Source organism: Anabrus simplex, chromosome 6, assembly GCF_040414725.1.
Source record: "Anabrus simplex isolate iqAnaSimp1 chromosome 6, ASM4041472v1, whole genome shotgun sequence".
Lineage (NCBI taxonomy): Eukaryota > Metazoa > Arthropoda > Insecta > Orthoptera > Tettigoniidae > Anabrus > Anabrus simplex.
Genome location: NC_090270.1, coordinates 348,490,121 through 348,499,529, shown reverse-complemented (window position 1 = coordinate 348,499,529; position 9,409 = coordinate 348,490,121). Strand labels below are relative to the sequence as shown.

General features: G+C 48.4%; 1 non-coding gene across 1 annotated transcript; it reads right to left on the bottom strand.

Annotated features, from left to right (window-relative positions):
- Positions 1–8,832: 8,832 nt before the first annotated feature.
- LOC137501335 (5S ribosomal RNA) lies at positions 8,833–8,951 on the bottom strand. The gene has a single exon (XR_011018485.1). It is a non-coding gene; the product is annotated as a 5S ribosomal RNA (ribosomal RNA).
- Positions 8,952–9,409: the final 458 nt, after the last annotated feature.

Below are 9,409 nucleotides of genomic sequence, written 5' to 3'. Positions count from 1 at the left end.
GGGCCGGTCTGATAGCAGGGGAGGGCAGGTCAAACACCCGTAGGCGGACCTCGGACAAGGCAAGAGAGTGTGCCTGCTCAGAGCCGTTGCTTCAGGCAAGAGTTTTTTGAGGGGTGTCTCCCCGGCAAGAAGCAAGCGGACACTGCGACAGAACACCGCGGGACCGACAATTTGCTCTTTTTGGATGTAGGGTAGGCAAGCCCGCCCTACAGCTCCGTTGACTGCTGCGACTCGGCGGGGAAGGCACTAGGCGGCCTTGTCCTCGCTGCTTGCTCGCTGCTGGTTGCTGCTGGCTGCGCTCCAATCAGAGCGTACCTCTTCTTCTCTTCTCTGAGCTCCTTCTTCTCCGCTCGCTCGCTCGGGAATGTGTGTTGTGTGCCAGGCCCCGCTTTTGCCTGTGCTTTTGTTGAACGAGCCTGGCCCCGGTGACGTCGGCAACTGGCTAGCGAATGGCAGCGCTGCAGCAGCACAGGGAGGGGGAAGCGAAGGAATAAAACAAGGCGAGCGGGAGCGAGCTCCTGTTATTCTCCCTGCAGCGTGTCGACAGTGAGTACCGTACGTCATGGCCCGGACGAAGCAGACTGCACGTAAATCCACCGGAGGCAAGGCCCCCCGCAAGCAGCTGGCAACCAAGGCTGCCCGTAAGAGCGCGCCTGCCACGGGTGGAGTGAAGAAGCCTCATCGGTACAGGCCCGGTACCGTGGCCCTCCGTGAGATCAGGCGCTACCAGAAGAGCACCGAGCTGCTCATCCGCAAGCTGCCTTTCCAGCGGCTCGTGAGAGAAATAGCTCAGGACTTCAAGACCGACCTGCGCTTCCAGAGCTCGGCCGTCATGGCCTTGCAGGAGGCCAGCGAAGCCTACCTGGTGGGTCTTTTCGAAGACACCAACTTGTGTGCCATCCATGCCAAGCGTGTCACCATCATGCCAAAGGACATCCAGCTCGCCCGCCGCATCCGAGGGGAGCGTGCCTAAGTCCAGAGCTAGCTTAACGCTGGACCTTTCACCAAACGGCCCTTTTCAGGGCCACCAAAATATCCCAGAAAGAGCAGTCGTAGTCTCTGAGCTAGCACGGGCAGTGAATTAAAATATTCTTTAAAAGGAAATAAATAATAATAATATAAATCTTGATGATGATGATGGTGGTGGTGGTGGTTGTTGTTGTTTCCAGGGGATGATGTGAACCTTCCAAGTGCAAGCGCAGTAGACACAAAACTTAATAATAATAATAATAATAATAATAATAATAACAACAACGACAAAGTATATACATCTGGATGGCGGTGGGTTTTTTTATTTTATTTTTTATTCCACAGGACGATGCGAAGAGTCCTAGAGCAATCATAGTAAAGAAAATACTGAATAATAAAGGCGATGTTGATAATAATAATAATAATAATAATAATAACAAAGTATATAAATCTTGATGGTGGTTGTTGTGCCAAGGGGATTAAGGAAAACTCCAAGTGCAATAACAGTAAAGAAAATACTAAATAATAATAATAATAATAATAATAATAATAATAATAATAATAATAATAATAATAATAATAATAATAATAAGAGAGTAGTGGGGCACTTGTGCACACTTGCCTCTTTATGAGACAGAGGTAGGAGAGAGGCCAGGGTTCACATTCAAAGACTTCATAGGCTCTTTTAGAAAGAAGGTGATGGCCCTGATAAGGGCCGTTTTTGCAACCTCCGCTCTCGTGAGAGCAAGAGGTGCACGGGTAGTGTAAGAACCTCGAGGGTTCTCACTTCCTTTTTGCAGGTGCCTTTTTAGGCGAGGCCTTGGGCTTAGCGGCCTTTTTAGGCTTAGGTGCCTTAGGTTTCTTAGTGGGCACCTTGGCGGCCTTCTTAGCCTTGGAAGGAGCCTTCTGCTTTGGTTTGGGAGCAGGAGCTGCCTTCTTCTTCTCAGCAGGCTTTTTGGAAATGGCTTTCTTGGCTGCAGCCTTGGCTCCCCCAGCCTTCTTCGCCTTGGGGATGCGCTTCTCCTTGGGGGCGGCGGACCGCTTGACAGGGGCTGCGCTGGCTTTCTCCGGCTTGGCAGCTGAGGCGAGTTTGAAGGAACCTGAAGCTCCCTTCCCCTTGGTCTGGACCAGCTCTCCGGAAGCCACAGCAGATTTCAGGTACTTCTTGATGAATGGGGCCAGCTTCTCAGAGTCCACCTTGTAGTTGGCAGAGATGTACTTCTTGATAGCTTGGAGAGAAGATCCACCTCGCTCCTTGAGGCTCTTGATGGCACTGCCCACCATCTCGGAGGTTTTCGGATGTGCAGGCTTGGTGCGAGGTTTCTTGGATGCGGAAGCCTTGTTCTTCTTGGGCGACGCCTGGGCCGGAGCCGAGGCGGGTGCGGATGCTGCCGATGCTGTTGCAGTGTCAGCCATGGTCACGGTGCGAATGTGTTAAATTTCCCATATGTTCAGTTTGGACACCCCTTAGGGGGTGCCGGTTGCGGTGCCAGTACCGGTGCGCTATGCCGCGCTCCTCACCTGGCCTGTTGTAGTAAATAAGTATAAAAAGAATAAAATATATTTGGTTGATAATAATAATAATAATAATAATAATAATAAAATGGTGGAAATATTACGGTAAAGTGGGTGCTGTTGAGTGGTATTATGGAAAAATTCAACCTTATTCTATGCGTGCCATGGCTGGATGTTATTAAAAATTTCTAAATTGCTTTTTGTGCCAGCGGCAAGGGCTAGGCCTGGGTGGTCACCCATCCAAACGTTAGCCACGCCCGATGTTGCTTGGTTAATCGGGCCTTGCCGCTGGATTTTTTGCTAGAATACGTTTGTATTCATGAGTATTCGGTGTTTGTAATACTATTAATTTAGAAGTACAGCATATGTGTTTGCAGCTTAATTAAAGTCCCGCCTCGGCGTCGGTTTTGTTTCCAGTGCTTTTTGGTTGTGGTGGTCTGACTTTTTGGTGGTGGTGGTGGTTTTGATTGGGTGTTTTGGCTGTATTATGGTATGGTGGGCTTGGTAGGCTAGAAGGTCGCTTTTAGGAAGTGAGAGATTTCATGGTTCTTGCTCTTGTCTTGGTGGGGAAAAGTGACTTGGTGGGGGCGGGGGGGGGCGGTTACTGGGGGGTGGTGTGGTTTTGCGGGGTAGGCGTGGGTAGTGATCCGGCCTGGGTGGAAATGAGGTTGAGTAGGAAGAGCTGTAAGAGTGCGGTTATGTCTGGAGTGGGCGGTGCTGGGTGGGTAGTCATGGGTCCTGGGTTCGGGTGCTTAGGTGGTGGGGTCGGTTGGATGAGTGGTGGGGGTGGTTGAGTGGTAGGATGCAAGTGTCTGGAGCGTCTGTAGTGTGCTTTAATTGCGCGCTTGATGTAAGGGCAGCCAGGAAACGAGGCGGCATGACTGCCTTGGCAGTTGGCACACCTCGCCTGCTCACGTGGTACCTTGCAATCTGTGTGATGGTGAGAACCGCCACACCTATTGCATCTGGTAGGTTTAGCGCAGGAATTTGCTACGTGGTTTAATTCCAGGCAATTAAAGCACTGTGTGATGAGGGATGAGTGTGTAGGTGCCTGGGTTCGGTGGTGAGGTGGTGCTGTGTGAGGTGGTTTTCTGTGTCTGTTTTTTGTTTGTGTGTGAGTGTCTTTGAGTGGTGGCTGTGGGTTTGTTTGAGATTCTGTGGATTGGGTAGGCGGTGGTGGTGGCGGTGATGGAACTGGTTCGGTTTGGACGGGTGGTTCGGGGTCGGTTATGGTACTGACGTCTTGTGTTTCTGGATAGGGTGCGGGGGTGTAACTTGGGTTTGATGTACAGTGGATGGGGTTGATTATGATGGGTGGCGGGAGTCCTGAGTTCTGGATGGTTTTCATGATAATGGAGGTGAATTTATTTTTGATAGGAGTGATCAGGAGAAGGTTGTTATGAGTTTCTTCTGCCACTGCTATGTAGTCTTCTAGGATGGGTTTGATGGATTGTAAAACTGCTTTCCTGGTAAGTGGTACTGGTCCGGCTGTTTGGAGTGGAATTATTAGGACGTCGCATTTTTCAGAGGTAGGGAATGGAGAATCAAAACGTATGTAATGGAACGGAATTTCGTAATCTTCTTCGGTGATGGGAGTTTCAGTTTTTGGATTGCTAGGAGATTTCCAGGACCAGTTGCTGTAGTCAAAGCTGGAGTCTGTGGACATGGCTGGATGGGAGGGGCCGGGGTTCTGGCTACTCAATCCACCAGAATTGACCCGACTCAGGGTTAGGGAATGTGCTTGGTGGGTTCTGGGGTGCTATGAAGCACTGGAAACGGTCAAACTCTTTCGAGGACCGGCGCGCTGTTTAGGTGCTCACTCAGTGGGCACGGTCGGAACAAGTGTAGTTTTACCGTGTCGCAACGGGACGAGTTCCGAACCAGTGACCACACTGAGGGCTCTGACAATTGCTTGGCTCTGACAAATTGCTTGGGCCTGCCGTGAACTTGGCGAGCAGGCGATTGCTGTTTCTGCCTATTGTTGGCGGCAGTTGGCAATTGTTGGTTTGAAATAGGCAGTATTGCAGGTGGCCTATTCCCGTGGTGAAGGGGCTCCTGTGACTTGGCTGGAGCGTAGGTATCGCAGCTGGTGACTGGATGACTAGCGTTCTGGGTGTTAGGTTCTTGGTAGCTGGAGCTGAGTGCTTACAGGACTGCACTGCACGAGCGCTGAGCTGCGACTTGTGTTGTGTGTGTTGTGTTCGAATGTGAATGTGAATGTGTTAAATTTTCCCGAATGGCGGAGTGTATCAGGCTACTCGGACCGCGCAGGAAACAGCAGTGGCTAGCTGTCGGGTGGGCTGCGCGGCGATAAGTTGGGGACGTGCTTCCTAGCTCCTTTCTCGTGCACCCTGCGTCCCGTGGGGGCGGCGGAAGGTTCAGTTCAAGGTAGGAAGGGATAGCCAAAGGATTAATGCTGCTCCTCAAATGAAAGAAGTGCTGCCCGCCTTGTTCAGGGCGTCCTGGCGCAGGTGTGTTCCATGGACAGCATTTCCTCAGCTCCCTCTCCATGCCGACATTTAGGGGCAGCCGCCGTCGTCGCGACGCCCCCGGGAGCGACCACCGCTTACCTGAAGGAAGTCCCATCCTTCCTCTAGCTGCCAAGGCAGAGAACTGTTCGTGGACTCTAGCCACTTTCGAATGAGAGCAAGGGACGTTCGGCCTTCAGGTGGATTTCTGCAGTAGCAAGGAGACCCACCGTAATCTGCCTCTAATAGCATTGCATAAAAGGGCATAAAGAAGGAAACATATAAATTAGGGACTAGTTTCCACGACTTGTCAGATTCCAGGTCTCTTGCTAGCTCTTTAAGTTCATTTTAGTCGCAGTATTTAGGGCCATAGGCACTTGCCTCACGGTCAGGTACCCTCTCTCACTTCCTGCTGTTTTAAGGCCCTTGTAAGGGAAGAGAAGAGAAGCCTAGTTAAAGAGGAATCCTAGAACGTCTAGGTGTATTTCAGGGCGTACCTAAAGGCCCAGACCGGAAGACAGCCGGTTAAGTCTCACGAAAGACTTTGTCCCTGACCTGTAGGAGGGAAGCACAGCCTGGTAGAAACGTCCCGCCTACCCCGGGCAACAAAGCCAGGACCGAATATCTCTAGGCCTATTCACAATCGAAAAGAAGCCCATATATAGTATATCTACACCAGGCGGTATTACTAATTGTTCCAATATTACAGCCGATCGCGTCCTCCCTCAAGTTGGACAGCTTGAGGTAGACAGAAGCTTCCGAGGGAGCTGCCTACAGAGAACAACTTCAGAAAAAATTGGATGAGAACAAGAGATACAATGATAGGACCCATCTTAAGACACCCAGGACTTATTCAGTTGGTTTTAGAACGATGTGTAGGCGGTAAGAACTGTAGGGGTAGACCAAGGTACGGACATGACAAGCACATGTAGGATGCAATAGTTACATAGAAACGAAAAGGTTGGCACAGGATAGGGTGGCGTGGAGGGCTGCATCAAACCAGTCTACGGACTGGTGACTCAAACAACAAACAACAACAGTAGGCTAAGGCTATTAAAAAAAAAACAACTACCGCTACTACTATGTCGACGACGACGACTTTTACCTAACTTTCGTAACCGACCTTTGGTTTCAAAGCTGCCATTAAGTGAGAGTATGCCTCCTTAAAATAACCTACTGGCTGCGCCGAGAATCGATCACACTATTAGCAGCATAGAACGAAGACGATCGCGTGAACTGACATCAAATAATAGTATTAAAGTTTGAGGTTACGTCGAATGTAATTACAAAAAGGCTACGCAATTACTTCTTTGACTTACAAGTACAGCGGCATACCTAACCTCAAAAAAGAATAAGGTCAGTAAAGTGCGAAACCGCGAGAATGCTATGTCCCTTTCGACGTGTAAGGAACTTTTTCTTTCTCTCTTTCTTTCTTTCTTTCTTTCTTTCTTTCTTTCTTTCTTTCTTTCTTTCTTTCTTTCTTTCTCCTGGTCCGAACGACGCCGGGAATTGCAGGAATACGTGTTGGGTTAACACGTTGGACGTTCAATTCTTACTTGCAGATGGAAATCAGGAAGGAAGGAAGGAAGGAAGGAAGGAAGGAAGGAAGGATCTAACAGAGGGTAGATGCACGGTTAACACAACTTCTCTCGCCATGTGGATTCGGTGTGATTATACGGCTGGATGCCCTTCCTGACTACAACCTTCCTTCCTTCCTTCCTTCCTTCCTTCCTTCCTTCCTTCCTTCCTTCCTTCCTTCCTTCCTTCCTTCCTTCCTTCTTCTTCTTCTTCTTCTACTACTACTACTACTACTACTACTACTACTACTACTACTACTATTACTCAAGTTTGTGCTGTAAAAGAATACCCTGTGAAGAAAACAGGAGGTTTAAGAGTCCTCTTCCCTCAAATATCAATTGAAGTACCGTAATGAGGGATACCGAGTCATTTACATTCATGGGAGGATATGCGTAAAGGGACCTGATGATTTTTAGGCCAGCTGCGCTAGGGTTACTCTTCGTATGACTAGACCAGACCAGTACCGGTACGGTACCTCAAGATTTTTATTTTTTCTTAATTAGTTTAGGTGATCCAAGCCTAACCTGCAGTATATTGCACCCGAAATATCTAGCATCTACCCTGTAATGAGAAGATGCAGGCCTCCTTCCCAGTTTTCAAGACTGGTGATGATAAAAGTGTGCGTAATTTAGCTTGAAGTTAGCAGATCCACGATCAGTTTATGCCCCTTTTCTCGGTTCGCTGCAATCATGTCTTAGTACAGGGTCTCCATTCTAGGCCTATCAATTCCTGCGAACTCGTGAAAGCAATCAGGTAATGAAGATGATGATTGTAGTTATTAACATTAAGAAGAGAAGTTGAGGTGTTTGTCTTCAGCAGAAAAGAGGATATAGGACCCGGGTAGCAGTGAAAGGGCGACCGTGTTAGACGCAGGATACCTAACCTCCCTATTCTTTGAATTCTAACCGGTAGTACTAAGGTAAGGAGGAAAAAGTAGGACGTACAGGTACGCAGTGTTCAGGTGCTGGGCAAATGGACGTATTATTGCCGAAGTACGAAAAATCCCTACCGGCCTAACAGGAAGTAGTAGTGGTAGGTAGTGAAAAATGTTATTTACTTTACGCCCCACTAACTACTATTTACCGTTTCCGGAGACGCCGCTGAGGCGAAATTTTGTCCCGCAGGAGTTCTTCTATTTTACGTGCCCGTAAATCTACAGGCATGAGGCCGACGTATTTGGCCATTCAAATACCAAGGGAGTGAACCGGAATCGAACTCGCCAAGTTGAGCTCAGAATGGCCTATTTAAATCCAGGACGGTAACGGTAATGATATGGGGAGTTGAGGTTAGTTCTATGGAATTCATCACTTGCCGAAAGGTCGGTCAGCCGACGTGCAGGCTACTGAAATCGAGCACTTTCCTCACGTCACCTAACCTAAAACGTCACGACACTTTCAACTAACACTTGTCGTTGAAAACGTTACTTTCTCAGTCTTATTAGGAAACCGTCTCATCTTAGGTAGAAATGCAAAGTCCTGGGAGTCAATGCTACGATTTGTCGGAACACGCGCACAAGGGTCACTCTCCTGCACTAGTACATCATCGTTCGTAAGCAAGCTTATGAGAGACGCCCAGTTACCTGCAGAAAATAGCGCACAACAGACTTGCAACTTATTACCGAACGTCGTCGTTATATCAACGGGTCAGCGATAGTATCTTATCTTACCTGAAAGAACATAAAATGAAATCATTTTTCGCCTCTTTGAAGGGCTGCTACATGCGGCGTGCGGTTGCTAGGACACGGCTTTCATTGTTATCACGACAGTGTCGATGACGTTGTTTGGAAACCATCTTCCTCGCGATTTTCTTGGCGGGCAGGGAGATTCGAACCCACGTTCCGCCCTGGCACTGATTACCCTTCTTACCTGTAATCTTACGCGAAATAGGACGTAGTAGAATGAAGAGTTAAGAATCCGTGAGGGGCCGCCTACAGACAGGGCACACTATGCTGCACTAACCTAAAAGAAAAATAACAGCACACACACACACACACACACACACACACACACACACTCTCTCTCTCTCTCTCTCTCTCTCTCTCTCTCTCTCTCTCTCTCTCTCTCTCTCTCGCATCATCATCATCATCATCATCATCATCATCATCATCAGGTCAGGTTAGGCGGGCACCTCGGAGGAAGTTAAGTATCTACAATAAACTTGAATCATGTTGGAAAGTTAAGAACATCTGGTTAGTTTCACATGTAACAAAAATCGATCAATTTCGACATTTGTGCAGCCGTAAGGCTAAAGTTGATGATAAAGGGTTATTTAGAGATCAGAATAGTAGGTAAAAAGGGAATTGAGCCAACGGCACGTGGTGTTCCCAAGCGGTCACCCATCCAAGTACTGACCACGCCCAATGTTGCTTAACTGCGGTGATCGGACGAGAACCGGTGTATTCAACATGGTATGGCCGTTGGCGAGAAAGGAAGTCTTCATTGATGCATGTGTACAGAAGGCAACGGTTATTTATTCTTTGGAGGTGGGCGGGCGCGTTGTCGAGACGAGACTTTGCTCGGAGATCGCGATGGAGGAGCGTACGAGGGCGGTACTGAGCGCGCGCGGCGGGGCGCGGCGGAACCTAACCCGAGTAGTTTTAACCTCACTTCGTCGTAACCTAACCCCAACTCGACCCAGGGCCTACATTCAATCCCAACCAATCTCCTCAAGAAAGAAAAGAAAGAAAGACCCAGGGCCCCGTGGTAGTGGTAGTAGTAGTAGTAGTAGTAGTAGTAGTAGTTGTTGTTGTTCTTGACGGCGGTGCGATTGTCGTTTCAAGCGGCAAAAGGACTGAATAATCCGTCCGGCTATGATGGTGTTAACGACGACGATTATTATTATTATTATTATTATTATTATTATTATTATTATTATTATTA